Below are 15,605 nucleotides of genomic sequence, written 5' to 3' on the forward strand. Positions count from 1 at the left end.
AATATTTAGGAATGAATTTAGTAAGAAATAGGCAAAACCAAAAAAAAAATTGAGCAATCTGCACATTCTCTTGAGAAATAGCTCATTTGAGGGAATTGGTATGGAAAATGGTTAAGGGCACCAATTTCTCAACCTATCAGTTGTGTAACTTTTGGTCAGAGAATATAACCTCTCAGAGTTAGTTCCTTCATCTGTAAAATAATGACAAGGTTACCTGTCAAGAGTTACCTTAGGGATTAAATGAGATGATATATAAATGTGCCAGACACTTCGTGGGAAGTTTACTATTGTAATTATATAACATATATAATATTACATGTTATTAGTTATATAATATAACATACTGTAATATATAGTATATAATATACTACAATATACCATAATAGTTATTACAGTAAGCTATTATACTGTACATATTATATAATAACTTATGTGAACTATTTTGTTATGCTGTGACCTCAATGATGGCATAAATTATAAATTATTTAGTCAGTCAAAAAGTGGTAGGCTCAGGGCTTCCCTGGTGGCGCAGTGGTTGAGAGTCCGCCTGCCGATGCAGGGGACACGGGTTCGTGCCCCGGTCCGGGAAGATCCCACACGCCGCGGAGCGGCTGGGCCCGTGAGCCATGGCCGCTGAGCCTGCGCGTCCGGAGCCTGTGCTCTGCAACGGGAGAGGCCACAACAGTGAGAGGCCCGCATACCACAAAAAAAAAAGTGGTAGGCTCAGAAGTAGTAGGAGATATCCTTTCTATTGAACAATAATAATAGTACCTAATGGCCCTGAAACCAAAATTGACTGGAAATGTAACTTGCCGAAGAACATTTTTTAAAGTCAGGTTTATTGGGGGTATACTTGAATCAATAATTTAAAATCTTCCCACAAAAAAGGCTCTAGACATTGATAGATTTACCAGCGGATTCTGTCAAACAGTAAAGAAAGAACTGTTCCATGCTTCCAGAGGGTAAGAGAGTCTGCTCTTCCCAACTCATTCTGTGTCTAGCATAGCCTTCATACAAAAGTCTGAAAAGGACAATATTTAGAAAGGAAAATTCCAAGCCAGTCTCATTCATGATCATAGATGCAAAACTCTTGAACAAACTATTGACCCACTGTCTATCCACGTAAGTGTGAAAGATAATACAGCACTACCAAGTTGGATTTATCCAAAGAATGAAAGTTGGCTGAAGATTATAGAATCAATCCACATTAATTCATCCCACTGAAAGATCAAAGAAGGGAATTCCCTGGCAGTCCAGTGGTTAGGACTCCACACTGCCATTGCAGGTGGCTCAGGTTCAATCCCTAGTAGGGGAACTAGGATCCCACAAGCTGCACAGCTATTAAAAAAAAGGAATATTAACATTATTTTAAAAAATCAAAGGAGAAACACATATGATCATCTCAATGGATGCAGAAAAGGTTTTGATAAAATTCAACACACATTCACCAGTAATAATAATACTTCTAAGCAAGCTAAAAATAGAGAACTTATTTTGTTTGAAAAAGAACATGTATAAAAAGCTAAGGGCAACATCACACTTATGGTGAAATTCTGAAAGCTATCTCAGCTATCTCAGAGTAGTAAGGCCACTACCACTCAATGCTGTACTGTAGGTCCTAGCCAGTGCTGCAAAGCAAGACAAACAAAAGAGAGAATTGTAATGAAGAGATAAAATTCTTATTATTTAGAGTTATTACTTCAGTATGCAGAAAATTTTAAAGCCTCATAAATAATTAAAAGCAGTAAGAGATTTAGCAAGATTGCTGGATACAAAATAAATTGCTTTTCTATGAATTCTAACATTAAACTTAAAATGGCATTAATATCAAATACACAGGAATAAATTTAAGAAACAATGTAAAATTCTTCATAGGAAAAATAAAACTCTATTGAGTGGCATTAAATAAGACCTAGATAACTGAAGTTACATATTATGTTTATGGATTGTAAAATGATACAATATTGTAAAGATATTTACTCTTCTAAAATTGATTAATAGATTAATGTAATTCCAATTAAAATCTCAACATTTTGTTGAACTTAATAAGATCTTTCTAAATATTTGGGAATGCAAAGAGCCAAGAACAGCTAAAAAAGTCAAGAAAAAGGAAGAAGAAGAGAAAGAGGAGGAAGGGGACACTTTCTCAACCATACCCAAAAACTTCCTTTAAAGCCTTATCAACTCAGACACAGTGGTATTGGTGCAAGGATAGACAAATGGACCAATGGAACAGAAAAGAAAGAGCACATCTGGTATGTAACAAATAGGACCCTGTAGAAGAGTAAGGAAAGGAAGGACTTTTCAATAAATTGTGCTGGCATAATTAGATCTCTATATGGAAAATATACACCATACATAAAAATTAATTCAGCTGCATTAATTAATTTGCTGAAATGTAAAAGGCAAAAGTATAAAGCATTTAGAAGAGAATATTTCAAAATACCGGAGGACTTTGGGATAGGAGAGGTTTCTAAAGGAATAAGACACAACAGCACTAAATATAAGGGGAAATTTGATAAATTTAAGTGAAATGAAGAACTCTGTTCATCCAAAAAAAAACTATAAAATAATTAAACACAGAATGGGAGAAGATATTTCCAATATAAATTACAAACAGGACTAGCATGAAAATATGGTATAAAGAACTTTATGAGTCCATGACTCTATGAAGTCTATGACTTCTTGAGAGAGTGAGCCAGGCAGAAGGTGTTTGTCTTTTATATAGCTTGAGATGTCAAACACAGCGTCACTTCGGCTTCATTCTGTTTCTTAGAAGCGAGTCACTAAGCCCAGCCCATAGCCAAGGAGAAGGCAATCAGACTCCACCTTTTGATAAGAGGAGTGTCAAAGAATTTATGGAAATATATATAATTTTAAAACCACAGCAGCCAACTTTATTGGAAATTAGTAAAATGCAAGTTATCCTATAATAAAATACTACTGATCTTCCACCAGAATTACTAAAATTAATATGACAAGGAGTACTATTTGACAAGGATGTGATGTAATAAGAACTTTCATCACCACTATTGTCTAAACTGATACAACTACTTTAGAAAACAGTTGGACTCTATCTAGTAAGTTGAAGATACACATACCCTATTATCCTAGACATATACCAAGAGAAATATGTGCACAAGGTGATTTGTATAAGAATGTTCATAGTAGTATTGTTTGTATAGCCAAGAATTGGAAACAACCTGAATGAACCTTTACAGTAAATTGGATACATAATGTTGAATACTATTCAACAATTGACAATGAACAGATCAGAGTTACACAAAAAAATATGGATGAATCTTACAAGCATAATTTTGTGAAAAGAAGACACAAAGGAAACACTTAGTATGATTATACTTATATAAATTTAAAAACCACAAAATTATGATACATTGTTTAGGGATGTATGTGTAGATGGTAAAATGTATTAAGAATGTAAAAAATGATTACCATAAAAGTCAGGATTGTGGTTTTCTGGGGGGATAAGAAGAGTGTGGAAGGCAGGGTGAGTGGAAGGGACATACTGAGGGCTTCTGGAGTGCAGCAATGTTCTGTTTTTTTTTTTTTTTTTTGCTCCTGAGTAATGGTTAAATGGGTGTTCAATTTATAATTAATTGTTAAGTTGCAGAAATAACGTTTTATTTACTTCTCTGTATGTTTATTTTGCACCAAAATGTAAAATTAAGCAAAGACAAACAAGGAAGCTTTCTATGTTATCAATGTGTAAAGATTTCCAAAATATATTGTGAGGTATCAAAAGCAACACCCAGAACATATGAATCTATATATTTACATGCAAGTGGACAAAGAAACTCCAGAAGGTTAAGTAACAAATTAATAATAGTAGAAACCTATGGATGATGGAGAAAAAAGAAGCAACCAGATAGGTGAGTAACAGGGATGGGAAGGAAATTTTCAACTGTATAACTATTTATACATTTTTGAACTCTATGAGTGTATTAGCTTTTCAAAGTACAAAACAACCAAATAAATAAAATTTCTTAGAAGCACTATTCAGAAACCTTATAGGAAAATGTATCCTCTTTAGAACAGATTCCCACTCCCTTGGAGCCTCATGTGTTATCTTCATCTAGCCTTAGCTCCAGTAGCTCAGGAATCAGGGTTTATTCCTGGACAGTTGAAGGTCTGGAAAGTGGAACAACTAGTGATTACAAAGATGAACATCTGCAGCTCTCCAGATGGGGTTAGAAGTCTTAGGTGCTTAGTCCTAACTGCAGGGTCAAGCTTTAAGTCCCTGCACAAGCACTGACTAGCAATGGTGGGTCACATAATTAAACAGAAGACCCACGGTTAGCAACTCAGTCAGGTTTGTACACACACCCACAACAGGGAGCTATATGAATGGAATTCAGAACCTTTACCTATGAACAGACCACTCCTGTCCCCTTTCAGGGTTAAACACTTGAAATTTGCTTGTACATCCACCTGTGGAAAAACTCATTTATTGTACCCTGGTAGACCATTCATTCAACATGTATTCAACAAATTGTTAATGAGTAGCTGCTATTTAACGTGTACTCCTCGATATACTGGGACTAAACCTGTGAACAAAATGGGCAAAACTCTATCCTCAGGGAGTTTGCATTGTAATGGGAAATGCAGACCAATGAATAAGTAAAATGTATAGTGCAGTAGATGGTGATAAGTATGAATGAAAAAATATAGCAAAAAGATAATAGGGATGGCTTCTTTTTTATTTTCATTGTCTTGTAATTTTAAATGTGTTGAACAGGTAAGCCTGCACTGAGAAAGTGATATCTGAGCAGACCTGAAGGATATGAGGAAATGGGTTAGGCACGTATTTGGGAAAGGGTGTTTCCAGGCAGAGGAAGCAGCCTGTGCAAAGGACTGAGGCAGGAGTATGTCTGACTTGTCTGAGGAAGAGCAAGGAACCAGAGAGGCCGGTGGAGGGGAGGAGGGGAGGGCTCTTGCAGGCCACTAGAAGCACTTTGGTTTCTTTACTGAACAGGAGGGAAACTCTTGGAGAGTTTCAAACCCTTGGGAAATTTTGCACTACTTCTGTTTGTAGAATAGACAGGAAAGGGGCAAGGTTAATTGAAACCATGGGACCAGTGACGGGTCCATTGCAAAAACTGAGGCGATGGACCCGAGAAACACCTGAGGATCTACATACTGGAAATATTACCAATGGCCAGCTGTGGTCACAAGCACTATTTGCCACAGGGCAGGCTAAGATTCTTTTCTGTTTTAAGTGAAACGAGGACTGTTAGGACTTCACCTCAAATTGTTTCTTGTTGCCAGGTAGAACTGGCCTGAAAAGACAGAAGCAAATTTCCAGAGTAAAGAACTCCCTCTTTATTCACAACAGGAGCAACTTCACATAAAACCTGAGGTGCTCAATCAGTAAAATGCCTTTAAAATGGTTTTGTAGAAAGCAAACAAAAATTAATGTAAAATTGTGTCAAAGGAAGAAAAGGAGAGGGGAGGAGGTGGGGATTAACATATACATGCTACTTTATATAAAATAAATAATCAACAAGGACCTACTGTATAGCACAGGGATCTCTACTCAGTACTCCGTAATAACCTATGTGGGAGAAGAATCTGAAAGAAGAGTAGATATATGTATATGTATGACTGAACCACTTTGCTGTATACCTGAAACTAACACATTGTAAATCAACTGTACTCTAATATAAAATTTTTAAAAAGTTTAAATTAGGTGAGAGATTGATAGACCTTCTAATATGATAGCAAAGGAAATAGTAAAACCTGGTTTAATTATGGATATATTTTGAAGGTGGAGCTGATGAGACGTAAGATCTGAGCAAAAACAAAGATTCACAGATAACTGCACAGATGGAGTAGTTGTTTACTGAGATGTGGGGAGATTGGGAAGGGGAAAGTTTGGGGTGAAGATTAGGAATTCAGTCTTTGGCAATGTTAAGTATAAAGTACTTGTCGAGAAGGCAGCTGCATATGTTAATTTGGAGTTTGAAGGAGCAGTCCAAGGTGGAAAGACATATGCATATACGTGGTCTTTAAGGACTGAGCCCTGAGCATGCAAATGTAAGATTCATACAAGAGATAGTTATAATACAACATGTAATAAGGACTATTAATAGGATTGAAATAACTTCAGGGATCCTGGGTGTATTCTAGGAGTTTCTAAACCAGTCTTGAGGAGTCAGCAAAAGCTTCGGGGAAGAGGTAGTGGGTAAGGTCTGAACTGAGATCCAAAGGACAAGTAGGAACTGGCAAATGGGAAAGGGAGAAGGATTTCCAGGGGATATGCATCCTCGACGTCCAAAAGCAAAAGAGGACGCGAAACAGTCAGGAATTCCCCTGCCCCTTTCCACTCCAACTTCTCTGTCACATTTACCCTCCTGCCAGAGGAGGGACTATAGACGTTTGGAGGGAAGTTGAATTGGAGAGTTTTAACATTTGGATTTGGTGGGCAATATTTTTGTGGCTTCTAGTTACTGCCGTGTGGAGTGAAGTTCTTATTCGGCATCTAGCAGTGCAATTTCTGGAAGGTAGCACGCAGAGGCAGCCGCGAACAACAGGAGCCTTGGTGTGCAGAGGCTTCCAAAAGCCCTATTCCGAGACCAACTCCGAAAACAAAAATCCTGTTTTCAGACACAGGAACTCCTGTCCCTGTCAAAACGGATCCAAACGTTATCCAATCGGAAATGGAATGCTGAAAATCTGGCTCCCTTGCAGGCAAAGAAAAACCTCTTGAGATTTTGGACAGTTTCTTCTCAAGCGAGGGTTTCCTCAAGGCTTTGCCCCGCCGGCTCCTCCTCGGTTCCCCCTGCAGCTCCTCCTGTGAGCCCAGACAAGCGTCTGAAGAAGCGAGTTCAGAGACTGAATATTTGGCGGATTGGAAACGGGCAGACTTGGAGGTGCTGCTGGAACCCTGTGGTTCTCAGGGGGACCGAAAAGAGGCCGAGTAAAGGGAGGAGTGAGCTGAGCTAGTGGGGAGGAAGAAAAAGACGGGGGGGAAACGAAAAGAAAAGAAGCCATTCTTGTGTTTGAAAACCCAGTTGTGATAACGGAGCTGAATATCGACGAGGGAACATCCGTTTATAAGCAGAGTGGACCAGCTGAAGTGTGTTGGACAGGAAACCCAGAGATCGATGCGTCGGAACCAACCTTGGCTGCAAGTTTTATAGCAACTCCATTGTTAAGCTGTATTCAAACAGTTGAACTAAATCTTCCTCTAGATCTTACATCATATTTCACCTTTCCTAAGGTATTTACGTTTCAAAAGTCACCTCTCAGAGGATTAGCCTGCCATAGCAGTGTGGCACGTAAGTCCCACGTTCTCACCTTTCATGGAAAAATCTCGCCCTTCTGCTTGATAAATCAAGACATTTCTGATAAATTAAGACTCATTTGGTTGTGGCACAGTGCCCCGGGGTGTAAATATACTCTCCTCTCGGATTCCCATCACGGGAACAATGGGAAGAACTGAATCCTTCAGTAGACGTGGTCTTGTACACGATTTCATGGAGGAGGGAGGAGGACAAATTCCACATTTATTTCCATTATGTCCTCCATTAAAGGGTCTTTAAATTATTATCTGTTTATTATGCTTTGATTAATTATGTGCAGATAGATGCAGATATAGCACAATCCACAAGAAGTATTTTTAATACAGATTTGGGTTCAAAAGAAAAACATCAGATTTCAATGTTTATACCTGGATGTGGTACAGAGAAGCATGGTAGGAAAATCAAGAAGATACTAAATATAAAAAGATGTTGTATTGGAATAAAATTCTATGGGAGACACGGGATGGAAATAACGAATTCAAGGAAATAAAACATCAAAGGAAAATCTTTCACAGAAGTTTAACAAGGGCTTTCTCTTCTCTCTCCTTCTCAAGAGACGTTGGTAAGTATTAAATTACTATAGTTTTAAGATTCCTTTGATATAAGTTACTCTATCCTTCAGAAAAATTGCACCTTATGAAGAAAAATGTTACATGTCCACTGAAGAAAAATGTGAGGGGGAATATCGAATTTATCAAAATTCTGTTGGGGGTTAAGAATGCCCCCAAAGCAATTGAACTGTACAAAGGAAACCTAATAAAAAAGGTGCCCTCGGAGCCTGGGTAGCTCAGTTGGTAGAGCGTCAGACTTTTAATCTGAGGGTCCAGGGTTCAAGTCCCTGTCCAGGTGCTCTAGACCTGTGTTTCCTTGAGCCGCTAGTACTTAAGCTTCTCTCCAAGCGGAAGATTTGGGTTAAACTTTGACTTTTACCAACCTACAGTGCGAAAAAGACAAGAAGTCAGTTACCTTCAGCCTTAACTAGTAGTTGAGGTTTGATATTCTGTTCCAAACAAAAGATGATTTTAGCAGTTTCTAATAAGAGAGACTTCCTGAGGAACACAGTACAAAACCCTTACAGCCCATGAAATATAAGAAAGCTATCCCTCTAGACTAGGGTGCTTTAGAAAAGGAACTGGAAACTATATGTGTTGGGTAAAGTATTCTCTGAGTCAGGACCTTTAGATTTTCAGTTATTCACTCTCACAACTGAGCTACTTGGCAGATGGGAAAGCCCTCCACTAAACCGTGGTAATGTCACATTCTAATGATAAACCCAAATGGTAGGGAGTTATTTCACAAATACTGCAGTATGATCTTTAGGTGAAATGCTCACCCTACCCAGAAATATTGGCATACTTTACCATACGTTTCTGCAATTTTGTCCTGTTGTGCGTTGGTGGTGCAATATATATACGTACATTTGTTTGCATATTGTATTGCGTTGTGACTTAAAATGTATTTCGACACTGAGTTGCAGTCAGAAAAGTTTTGAAAAAAGACTTTCTTGAGAGGGTACAATTTGAAGATGGCAGCATCTCCTTGAGATGAGAAATATCTGGGGGTGGGAGGTCGGGGTAAGAGCCCCAAAGGAATAATGGAATTTCGCTTTCCTTGGCTGGGCTAGCTGCATAGCTGGTCTCAGTGCGCGTGGCTGCGGACCCGAGGAGGGTCCTCTGCTGGTGCGAGCTGCTAAGCTCGCTACTCCACCATCGCTCCTTAAGTTTTATTGTGGACGGGCACATGGAGTACAAGGAGAAAAAACAAACAAAAACACACTAGCATACAAGCCTCGGCCTAGCCATGTGACTGAAGGAACACTCTTCGCTCACTATCCAAAAGCTTCCAGCACTAAAGAGAAAAGATTTACAACCTTCCAGACGTGCCCCTTCTAGCGTCATCGCACAGGCAGCTGCAAATGAGAGCTGTGTTCAGGAACTTCCCACAGGTTCTGCTCTCTAATATAAGCCTCGGGAAAAGGAAGGTCCTATCTTATTAAAAAATTTATTTGTTTGTTGAGTCCAAACGGCCCCAAACGAGATACAATCGAAATTGTGACCCCCGTGTAATAATTTGAGAAACAAACTGGGTTAATTCTATTTCAGGCGCACCGTACTGAAAATCTTGCGCCCTTGCGAGCAAACAAAAGGGCTCTCTTTTATTCAAAGTGTCATCTATAAGATTTTTCGACAGGTAACAGAGGAGATGGTTAACACGTTTCCTTTCCGGTGGCAGCAGAGTTGGCTCCACGACTTCCGATCTTCTCCCCGAGAAGGGTCCACCCAGAGTTTTGCTCCGCAGGCTCTTCCTCCGCTCCAAGAGGCTAGCGGCTCCAGGGAGTGGGCAGGGGTGCTGGGGAGGGGGTTCAATGACGAGCTTGGGCACTCTTGGGCAGGTTGGAAAATTGCAGACCCGAAGGTGATGACCCGAGGTCATCTGGTTGCGGAAGAGCTGACCTACGTGCCTCGAGAGAGAGGGGCGACGAAAACCATCAGAAAGAAAGGAAATCGAAAAAAATGTTCAGCGCAGAAACGGTGACATAATCATTGAAGGGAACAACAGTGGCTTTTCACAGGGGCATTTTTTGACGCGGGTTAAGCAGAGTGGCGCAGCGGAAGCGTGCTGGGCCCATAACCCAGAGGTCGATGGATCGAAACCATCCTCTGCTAGAGAGCTTTTTCCGTCCTTGGCTAAAACTTTACTCCAATTCGGCTACAAGCACTCACAAACACCGAATCCATTTCTACCTCTTCCATGTTCAACCAGGTAACATTCACGAGTTTGAGAATCCTCTACTTTGCCTTCTTGCTTCCCACCTTTCTTTGAAATCCCGCCATTCTCTCACTCGGCAATTCCAAAACCCTTCTACCTATCTGAAAGTGACACACTGCCCCGAATTGTCAAATTCCTTCCATCCCTGGTGTCCAGTAGAGGAGCAATGGAAATATTCCTTCAGCGGAGGCGGTCTTATATCAATATATTGTATGCGACCTCTTGGAGAAAGACGTGATAAATTCCATATTTACTTCTGTTACAACTTCCAGTAAAGGGCCTTTCAAATTTGTTACCTACTTACGATGTTTTCATTGTTTGCATTCTGTTAGTAAATGCAAATATAAATGAAACCAAAAGAATTAATTATAACAGATTTGTGGTTCCGTCACATATCAAAATTTCAGATTTCAGTGTTTATACCTATATTTGGTGCAGACTAGTATAGTAGGACGATCGAATAAAGACTTTAAGCGTAAGCATACATTATATTGGCATAAATTCTGTGGAAATACAAATTCAAGGAGAAAGAGATTGATGACGTGGGAGATGTCTGGACCCATTTTTGGACAGTGTGGGTTTTGAATGGAACTCGTTCTCCGAGTTCCTTAACTTAACAACCTTAAAATGACCTTTCCTGAAAGAATCGTATTGAATCCGTGCCATTTTTATTGTTATTGGGAGGAATGGTATTAGAAATCTTAAAACGTTATTCGTTTTTCAATTTCTCGGAATGTTAGTGCCCTAGTTCACTCTGGCTAAGCCAAAATATTCAGCCTCAAATTCAATCTCCCACTTCTTTGCTCCCCTCCTGGAGCTCCGACCCCACCCGGCTAGGTGAGGATAGCGATTGGAGAGGGTGGCCGGGGCGAAGGGGCGGGGGAGGTTGCTGAGCGAGGGACAAAGCCGGGTGCCTGCGGAGGCGCTCAGGCTCTCGGTCGGTAGACGAGAAATCCCTTTGGCCCCCTCCGGAGCCTCGCGACCCCGCCAGAGTGCCATCGTACCTGCATACTCAAAGTGCGAACAATCGAGGGCGACACACATTCAGCCTCGGGGAGGCGAATGGAGAAGGAAGGAAGGAAAAGGAAAAGGCAAAGGAAAGGAAGAAGGGCGGGAATCCCCAAGCAGCAAATCCGGCCTCCGTTATTCCCCGCTGCTGGCGCCACGAACGCCGTCTGGGCTGCCCAGGTCCACGCGCCCGGGTCTCCGGTCCCGCGCTCCCGCCAGCGCCCCGCCCCCCGACCCCAACCTCCACCGACTCACCCTGAGGGGCTCGGACTGCCCTCCCTACTCCGACGCCGGGGGCGGGCGGGCGGAAGGATCGGTGACGAGGCCGAGAGCAGGAGTCTGGAGACACGGCGCCTGCTCGACTCTAACTCTGGGACTCCGGCCGCGCGCTTCCTCTCCAATCCCTGTCCTCGTGCCGCGCGCTGCAACCCGGAAAGGAGAGGAGAGAGGCCAGAGCGGCCAGCTTAGGCCTCAAACTAGCAGAGCAGGCTACGGGGGCTGCCGAGGTCCCGCGTGTCCTCTGTTTCCACCGGCCGCTCGCTTTCGGTTGCAGGACCTGGAGGGTGAGGAGATTCCCGAGACCCTTTCACCTTCCTCGCGCAGGGATCCCAACCGTCACCGGAACACTTCGACTGCGGCTGAGTCACCAGGCGTCAGAAACCTCGGGAGCCCAAACCCGAAGTCAAAGGCACCGACCCCGCCTCACTGCCCACATGGGCACTTACGTGGGCAAGCTGGGACTCTCGCCGTCGTCCCCAGCAGGGGGGCGCACAGACTTGTCGGAGAGGTCCTTGAACCGCCGGCCAGCTCAGCCCCTTCATCAGGTCCCCCGGGTTCAGCACGTCCATCGTGACCACCCTGCCCCTCGGCACAGACCTGCGAGGAGGCTGCCGAACTGGGATCCTACCAGTCCCAACGCGTGCGTGCTCAGTGAGGCTTGGAGGCGCTTTCCCATGAACAGGTCCCGGAATTCCATCATGGGGCCTCGTCCCTCATGGTGGGAAAGTTACTTCAAGCGGAGTATCTGGTCTCTCCCGGCACCCCAGGGCAACATGGAGCCCGGTGACCATCAGGCTCGCTCCTCGTGAGCGGACAGCGCCCCCCTCCACTGCCCCAGCAGAGGTAACGAACTCTGCAGGGGTCTCACCTTCTGAGAAGCCCCCAGACCCATGTGCGAAGGAGACAGTGCTGAGGGCCCTCAGAGCGTGCAAGAAGGGGAAAGTGAGGTGGGAAGAACCACTGTTCCATGAGAGCTTGGACAGTAAGAGAAGGATTCCAGAGACCAGACCATCTGCGATTAAGCCTCTGATGCAAAATGGAGTCCGCACTTCTTTTGTGCCCAGGCCTGAGCCTCTGAAGAGAAGCCTCGACTGCTGGGGCTCAGATCACAGCTTGAATAACAGGCCCAGCTGCTCCTCCATGGACTCCTTGGCCAGCACACACACAGGTGGCCCCCTTAGCTCCCAAAGAAATGCTATTGCAAGCTCTTACAGCTCTTCTAGAGATTTCTCTGAGCCTTGGAAGAGAAGTATTCCCAGTACATCACTCCAGATACCAGAGTGGCCAATAAAAAGGAAAGAACATTGGTGATCCGTCTCAGTCTCCAGTCCCACTGGTATCAGATGAGTCCCCAGAAACATCTGGCAGCTCTGGGCAGCAAAATCAGATTCCCCTGCTTCTATCAAGCCCTGGGAGGCTGCTGTCCCCGACTCCACCTCCTCAGCTTGGTTATGCAGTCCCCGAAGACCTGGCCTTAGGGAAGAAAGCTGGACTCCAACGGAGCAAACAAAGCCAGAGAAGATACGACTGAGGTCACCACAGACTCTGTCCCTGACACTTGGTCTGCTATTCAGCCTCTCCTGTCCCAGGGCACTGATCCTCAGTTGGAAAGCTTACATAAAACGCAGAAGTCTCCAAGTCCACTGGCCTTCCCACAACCTACCGGAGAGGCAATCAGTGTGGCCCACTCGCCTCTGAAGACAGCGAGCCTGCTGGGTGCTCACAGTCAGAGCCCCTTTCAGGCACCTCTTCAGACTCAAAACCCACAACTACATTCATCCTTCTGACCCTTGTTTCTCCCACAGCACCAGTCACCGACACCTTCAACCTCTCAGGCTGCCATACCCCAAGACTCACCTGCCATTATCCCTGCAGCACCCACTATGCAAAGCACTTTGTTTGGATTGATCAGCAGCCCAGCTCCCCATCTTCCTGCATCTGCACCTCCTGTTGCAACTTCTGCTGACCGCATGTCAAAACCCATTTTGGGGCTCCCAGCCAATAGTGAAATAGGAGGCTCCTCATATTCCAGAATTTCAAGCACAGCTGCAGCATCTTCACCTCCGGGTATCTCAACTCCCACCTTCAAGCCTGTCTTTGGCAGCATAAGACCACTTAAAACTATGCCCGTGAGAGCTCCTTTCTCTTTCAAGCAGACCTCTCCTCCACCTACTCCTGCTTCTACCCGTCTCTTCCAAGGCCTGGTCAAGGCTACAACTGTAGTCATGTCCACCACCCCAGCCAGCACATCCAAAGGCTCCTTTAAGCCACCTTTGGGATTTGGTGTAGTGAATGTTACCAGTACCATGGGCAGCACTTGCTCTATCCCTTCCACTTGCCCCCCTTTCCCACTCGGGGCTGCCTGTGCCTTCAGGGCCAGCTTCTCCCCAGCTGCAGGCTTCACTTTCCCACTGTGCCAGTGTCCAACCATTCCTACTGTGCACACAGTCACCATCTTTAGCCAGGTTCTTCCCAGTGCTGTCCAGATATCCCCTACGAGGAGCACTGCCAATTTTAGCACTGTGGGTAGCCCTCTGGCATCTTCAGCCCTAGTAACCACCAACCAGCCTGCATTGTCATCCAGGATCTCCAGTTCGACCTCAGCATTCACAATTCCATTGGAGTCATGCTCAAGGCCACCTTTCCCACTATCCCTGGGAGCCACTCCCCAACCTGCATTTGGGGCTGCATATGTGCAGAAGCAAGAAGCCCCACAACCGGCCCTTGGCCCAAGCTTCCGTAGCTCTTCCATTATTGGAAACTCAACAGTGGCCTCCTCAATCCCAACACCGATTCCAGCCCAACCATCCTTCAGGGGTACCATGCAGTCGGCCTTTGGGGGTGTGGCACCATCAGCCTCCACCTTTCACATCCCTGCCAGCTTCCGGCCGGCCTTTGACAGCACTCCAGTAGGTTCCCTTTGGTCAAGCTAATAAGAATGGTTTGGGAGTTGTCACCCCAACCCACCGGAGTGGGGCTTGTGGCTCAGTGTTTGGCAGCACAGCCCCACGACCATTTGACTTTGGGGGATTAGTGAGCCCTATGGGCTGTGAGGAGACTGGGATCAGCGTCACTGCCCCAGACGTGAGCTCCAGTTCTGGAGCATTCAGCACTGGAGCAGTGCCAAGTGGGAGCACTAGCACCATCACACCCTTGGGGAAAGGCTGGGGCCCAAACAACCGGGGCTGGACCAGCCAGGGCACACCTTTTGCCTTGGGGAAGGCCAGCATTTCTGCAAGACAAACTATGTTTGGAGACCCCTGCATGGCCCCCTTTGCTCAGAGCACCCCTGTCACTGGATCATTTAAGGCAGGCAGCAGCCTTGGCTTTGGGATGCCCTCTCCACCGCCCCAGGGCTCTGTTGGGAGGAGACCTTTCAGATCATCAGCCCCTTCATTTTCCATTGGTGCAAAATCAAAAACCCCAAAGAATAGGGAGCAAGGGCATTCCCGAAGGCATCATGCCCACAAGAAATAACTTGTGTTCCTTGCCATTCGTACCCTGATTTTGACCTCAGCATAGTGAAGCGCCTCAGTCACTTCTAATTCTCTACAGCAAAAATACCCCAGATCTAAGCTGAGAGCTTTACACATTCACCTTGTGGTCCTAATCTACATTCTAGAGGAAAATGAAGGACTAAAGTATCTAGTGGTGATAGCAGAATGAAACTGAGTGGAACCAAAGCTTTGGAATTGAACAGAGCCTTGCCTTCCCCTCCCTATCCACTCCTTTCTGTGTCAAGGGTGAGCTCAGTCAGGACACTGCCTTCTGCTTTTTTCTCTGAGAACAGACATACCAGGGAGGCAAAAAGTACAACCCATACTCTCTTGCATCTTTGGGAGGAGGAATAGATTCTCTCTAAATCTTAGCCTGCTTTTATTTGGCTCAAAGAAGTGGTTCCTTTATTTGGTCTCCTAGGGAGGCCAATTGCTCATTTCTTGCCATTTTGTTCCTCACTTTGTTCTTGGAGAAGATTTTTTTTAGTTTAATTTTTTTATTTTAGAGAAGCTTTTAATGCAATTTGACCTTGAAGCCAACTTTTTCTTGAGGATCAATGGTCTACCCATGAGAGCATCCATGGGAGGGCCAGGGGAGGAAAAACACAGAGTGGTGCAACCTTGCTTCTTTTCTTTACACCATAGGTCATAATTCCTCCATAATTACGAGTGAGAAATGCTCAATTAGGGAACCAAATCTTCTACTTTTCTTTTAATTTGTACCTTATAA

The 15,605-nt window shown here is 44.2% G+C and overlaps 1 pseudogene across 1 annotated transcript; it reads left to right on the forward strand.

Annotated features, from left to right (window-relative positions):
* Positions 1-11,812: 11,812 nt before the first annotated feature.
* On the forward strand, positions 11,813-14,855 carry LOC309813654 (POM121-like protein 2; annotated as a pseudogene). The gene has a single exon. The product of its transcript is annotated as a POM121-like protein 2 (transcript).
* Positions 14,856-15,605: the final 750 nt, after the last annotated feature.

The sequence above is a fragment of the Mesoplodon mirus genome (assembly GCF_964341445.2).
Source record: "Mesoplodon mirus genome assembly, chromosome: 12".
In the NCBI taxonomy this organism is placed as follows: domain Eukaryota; kingdom Metazoa; phylum Chordata; class Mammalia; order Artiodactyla; family Ziphiidae; genus Mesoplodon; species Mesoplodon mirus.